Raw genomic sequence first — 6084 nt, 5'->3', positions numbered from 1 at the left:
TCTGATTTGACTGTTATGTAAAACATATGGTATAAATTGTCAATCAGTTCTGTGTTACAACTTTAGTCTTACTTCGGTCCAGTGCATTACAACAAAATTTTCTCTTCATTTTGGAATTTAGGGCCTAATTTCCATAAACGTATATATCATGTTTTTGAGTGAAATTTAAATGAAACATTGAATTATTTTGACTATTTAAATTATCACAGAGTAGTATATATCAAAATTTAGTGAGGATGCTGTTTTTGAATCATTTGATAATCACACCTGTTGTCCTCTGGGGTCAAAATTTATCGTGTCTGGTTTGATTGTTACGAAAAGAATATAAAGTGGATACGTCATTCAATTCTGTTACACTTCCAATTACAGCTTCATTCAAACACATTAACACAATTTCTTTATTCCATTTGAAGCTCAAGGCCAATAAGACCTCATTCACCATACTGCTTTCAAACATCTTTGATCTTGGATCATTGATGTGTGGGGTCAAACAATGGTCATAACAACAACAATAAAGCAGGCAGCACAATGAGGAGGCAGGGGTTCTACATTCAATTCAATTTTGTTTATAAAGCACCAAATCACAACAACAGTCACCTCAAGGCGCTTTATATTGTAAGGTAGACCCTACAATAATACATACAGAGAAAGTATGGTGGCTAATTTTTTTTACCATGTTTACCACAGTGAACCTAAAAATCAAAGAAAGAAGAAGATAAGGCCAGACGGGTCCCTCTCCACTTGAAGAATGAGAGATAAACTCACCGGTGGTTCCCTTTAAGCAAGGTAAATAAAAAAAAGAGGAAGACTGGGGCCGGATTGAGAGGTTTTATACTGAATGGGAGGCAACCTGATTGACGTCACCCTCACAAGGAATCATATCAAGAATCCATGAGGTGCGGTGGTCATCCTTGGGCCCTCATTCTCTGGGGGTCTCTGGATGTCTGGGGCCCTCCATGCCCTTGTTGGCTGCTGCCTCTGAACATATCATGTGTTGTTGGTACTGTATGCTGCACAGTAGGGGTGGGTTTAAATAATCAATGTTTTGATTAAAATAGATTTTAACTTCAATAACGTGGTATCAATTCATTAAATAAAAATATACATGAGACATCTTCAGTTTTATTCGCTTTGGTTAACTACTTTATATTAATGCACCTACATCTAAGAGGCTTTGGGTCATCTATTGTTAAGTGTTGCATTATTTTACAGTTAAAAGTTACAATATGACAGAGGCTATATGATGAAGAAACTTAAAGTAAAGAAACAATCTTTTTGAAATTAAAAAATAAAAACTATTTAAAAAATTAAAATCAGTAATAACTGTTTCTAAAGCTACATCTACAGGCATTACTTATGTAAACATATGTTTTCAGTGAGATCTGAATCTCTTTTTTGAAAGAGACCTGTGTACAAATCCCCAAACAAAATAGATTACAGTCACTTTTTTATTTTTTATTTTTTATTTTATATAAAGAGACATTTATATATTCACATGATTTTACAGTAAGCAGTAAATGCCCTCTGCACAGTCAGCTTTGCTGCACCCAGTTCGTCTCTACACCCACTAGATGGCACAAGAAAATACATTTAAGGTTTGTGTCAGTTTTTTCCTTTTTGCTTTCGCTCTCTATATATTTACATAACAAAATATATTTTGTTGGGTTGATATATCACAGCCTTGCATGTTATGCTGCAGTAAGTTGAGTTCTGGTGTTAGCATTTATCAGAAAAGAAAAACAAGTTAAGAAGTATTTTCTTAACTAAAACAAACCAATTAAAACCAATTTTGAAAAAAAAAACTTTTAGTTGACTGAAATAAATGTTAAAACTAACAACACTGGAAATGTGCTTGGTTTTGTAATTTTTGCGACTTTGGTTTAAACTACACAACCTAAGAAGGCTTTGACGTATTTTATTACTGAGACATTTTATTGATACTGAGATAGGGTTTTCTACATTACTGGTTCATCAGTAATAAAACACTTTTTTATGCTATCTCTGTATCTTCGGGCTGCTGTTGGAGCTCCGTGTGTGTGTGTTTCAGAGGGTGTGCCGCCGGTTTCAGCGCTCCGTTGGAACTTGCATCAGACAGACCGGGAATGACCCGGATGTTAATGGTGGAGTCGGTGGAGAGGGGAGTCAGTGTGTCGTTGGTGTAACGGGAGTCATATTCGTGTACACACGTCCTCTTGCCGTCCTTTGCTATTTAACGGTTATTGATTCTAGAAAAACGTTTCTCTTTCTCGGTATTTAATACAGGATGGTTACTGCTTTTTACGTGTAATCGTGTTTGTTGTACTGACCTTGATTTACGAACAAAAGAATATCTGGCGCTAGCTTGCAAGCTAACACAATTTTTAGTAAAAGGTCGTCTGTCTGGGCTTACACTGGCTCATTAAAACGTTTTATTTTGTGTGTGTGTGTGTCGGTATTCACCTTATCGCTCTTTCACAACTGTCGAACAAACCAATCCACCTGCATGTACAGGGAGTGCAGAATTATTAGGCAACGTCCTTTCCTTTGGCAAAATGGGTCAAAAGAAGGACTTGACAGGCTCAGAAAAGTCAAAAATAGTGAGATATCTTGCAGAGGGATGCAGCAGTCTCAAAATTGCAAAGCTTCTGAAGCGCGATCATCGAACAATCAAGCGTTTCATTCAAAATAGTCAACAGGGTCGCAAGAAGCGTGTGGAAAAACCAAGGCGCAAAATAACTGCCCATGAACTGAAAAAAGTCAAGCGTGCAGCTGCCAAGATGCCACTTTCCACCAGTTTGGCCATATTTCAGAGCTGCAACATCACTGGAGTGCCCAAAAGCACAAGGTGTGCAATACTCAGAGACATGGCCACTGACTGATTTTTCTAAGGTTTTATGGACTGATGAAATGAGAGTGAGTCTTGATGGGCCAGATGGATGGGCCCGTGGCTGGATTGGTAAAGGGCAGAGAGCTCCAGTCCGACTCAGACGCCAGCAAGGTGGAGGTGGAGTACTGGTTTGGGCTGGTATCATCAAAGATGAGCTTGTGGGGCTTTTTCGGGTTGAGGATGGAGTCAAGCTCAACTCCCAGTCCTACTGCCAGTTTCTGGAAGACACCTTCTTCAAGCAGTGGTACAGGAAGAAGTCTGCATCCTTCAAGAAAAACGTGATTTTCATGCAGGACAATGCTCCATCACACGCGTCCAAGTACTCCACAGCGTGGCTGATAAGAAAGGGTATAAAAGAAGAAAAACTAATGACATGGCCTCCTTGTTCACCTGATCTGAACCCCATTGAGAACCTGAGGTCCATCATCAAATGTGAGATTTACAAGGAGGGAAAACAGTACACCTCTCTGAACAGTGTCTGGGAGGCTGTGCTTGCTGCTGCACGCAATGTTGATGGTGAACAGATCAAAACACTGACAGAATCCATGGATGGCAGGCTTTTGAGTGTCCTTGCAAAGAAAGGTGGCTATATTGGTCGCTGATTTGTTTTTGTTTTGTTTTTGAATGTCAGAAATGTATATTTGAAATGGGTATATATTTGTTTTTTGTTAAGTTGCCTAATAATTATGCACAGTAATCATCATCATCATCATTTATTTATTTATATAGCACTTTAAAAACACACCTGATAGACCAAAGTGCTGTACAATACTAATATGCACATAGTAATAAAACCAGACATAGTAATAGTCACCTGCACACACAGATATCCCCCTAAAATAGCTAAAACTAAAAACAAACTAAAAACTACTTCCAAAAACATTCAGCTTTGATATTAATGAGTTTTTTGGGTTCATTGAGAACATGGTTGTTGTTCAATAATAAAATTATTCCTCAAAAATACAACTTGCCTAATAATTCTGCACTCCCTGTATTTATTCTTGGTGTAATTTAGCTTAGCAGTTAGCATTTTGCAGCTAATGTGACCTAATTGATATTTTTGTGTATAATGTAGTTAGCAGGTATTCACCCCTTTGGTGTAGATTAATAAAGCACAAAGACACGCCTGCAGGAGATGACATCTATCCTGTTCATATATAATCAGTCTGTATTTTTGTGTTAACTATTCCTTCTTTTAAAATCCAGATTCACATTAAACATTTCAGTTTGCTCACTCACACAGCCCTGAAGTCAGAAATGCATATAGATGTGACGCATTGCTGCAACTAACTGACTGAAATTGTTTCATGCTGATTATTTGGGAAACACTGGTTATATTTAATGATTTCGGGAATCATTTCACCTTTATACCTGAACCTAAATGAAGATGAACTAATGAGATCATACTAATATTAATTGATAAAAATCACACATTTTATTAGTGTTGAATGCTTTATTGAACATATTCAAAATACTACATTTGCAATCAGGAAAACACATTTTATTAGTGAGAGAAATAATGTTTATTTGTATTTTCTAATACAATATTTTAACTGGGTTACAAATCAAAGAGTGGCATATGGGTCAGGAGATATCAAGGAGGCATTTCAATAAGATGAATTGAGGCTGCAATGAAACAAAGTAGCAAAAGCCAGACGTTATTTTACCCTGCAGACTGTTAAATGCATGCAGTCTTCTTCTTAACACTTGGAGTGTGAAAGAAATGCAGATGAGAGCCAGGAAACCTAAAGGGAATACTCTGAAAGCGTGAACATGAGTGTGTGGAGGGTAGCAGCCAAAAGCAAATGTGGGCCCAGCAATGTGTTGCAAATGTGCTTTATTTGCATTAACTGTCCCCATTCCTGCAGCTCATTCAGGGTGTATTTGCATACACTGTCTGTGCTGACATTGCAGTTTAGATTGAGTTACCTTAAACTCTGCCTGTATGCACATGAATGCCAATGACGTGGGATTTTCTGAATGTTAGCAGTGATTTTTTTTTTACCCTGCACCCACTCAGACACACCAGTTATGTTTCTTAAAAACTGGCTCACAAAGAAAACTCTGATGTACCAGGACTGAGTGGATGCTGCTGCCGCCCACTTTTAAATCATCATCAGCATCTTTTCTGTGTGAGATCTTTGCTACACTCTATACCCAAGAGTATGTGGGCATGTTTGTTCTGGAGGCTACAACGCACAGTACGACATTAGATTAATACAAGGGTGCCAATTGTGTTGAAATGATATTTTTTCAATTCAATTTCATTCATTGCTCTTCCTGGTGGGGTGATGCTCGATCTATGTAAGGTTTTTTAAGGTTTCATCCACTTTTTTCTTAAGATCTATTTTGCAAATAGTTGGTTTTTGAATACTGACACCATGCCAGATGTGTTTCTTTCTTATAATAAATGCGTAAGTCAGCAAATATAATCTAAATACTGAATTACTGCCCAAAGATACTCCTGAAACTACCACCATAAGACTATTAATACATCACAAAGCTTAAACATGTAGCTGCCATCTTGCTGAACAAACATATACAGCCATCTCTCTTCTCTCATATCGTGACGCCCCAGATGAACAGAGACAGACTGTGAGCGATACCAGAAACTGACTTCACCGTGAAACTCTTGTTAGTGAGAATAGTTATTTTCACAATTCAGTTCAAGTATATTTATTTATGTATCCAGCATCTTCTACAACAATCCAGAGGAAAAAAATTAACTCTATAAAGCTTTGGCTAATGGTGAAATATTAAAAAAAAATGTTATATGTCATAAATTAACTTAATTTATGACATTTAACATCAGCTATAACACATTTATGAAGTAGAATCTGTATAAAATACAATAATAAAGGAAAAACAAAAAATAAAGGAGAACAGTAAAATTGAGTTCAGAAAACAAACGTCAAAGTAAAATACAATATACTACTATAAAATAAAAATATATAACACTCTGACTCTACTATAAAGTGGCTCCGAGAAGTAGAATAGGTCAGCAAAATTATAGACATTTATTTTAAACTATTACAATTAACTATTTTAGTCAAATGTTTAATGGTCTAACCTGCATAAATGCAAAATTTAGATTTTTTTTATTGTGAAGTGTCATTTACTCACCATATACAAGCTACTGGTTTAAGAAAACAATCAGTCTAATTGGACCTAAGCATGTAGATAAGAAGAACAGAGGCTACTTACAGTTTTAATACTTT

The sequence above is a fragment of the Simochromis diagramma genome, unplaced genomic scaffold (genome assembly GCF_900408965.1).
Source record: "Simochromis diagramma unplaced genomic scaffold, fSimDia1.1 OVJJ01000753.1, whole genome shotgun sequence".
In the NCBI taxonomy this organism is placed as follows: Eukaryota; Metazoa; Chordata; class Actinopteri; order Cichliformes; family Cichlidae; genus Simochromis; species Simochromis diagramma.
Note: the sequence above shows the minus strand (reverse complement) of the source record.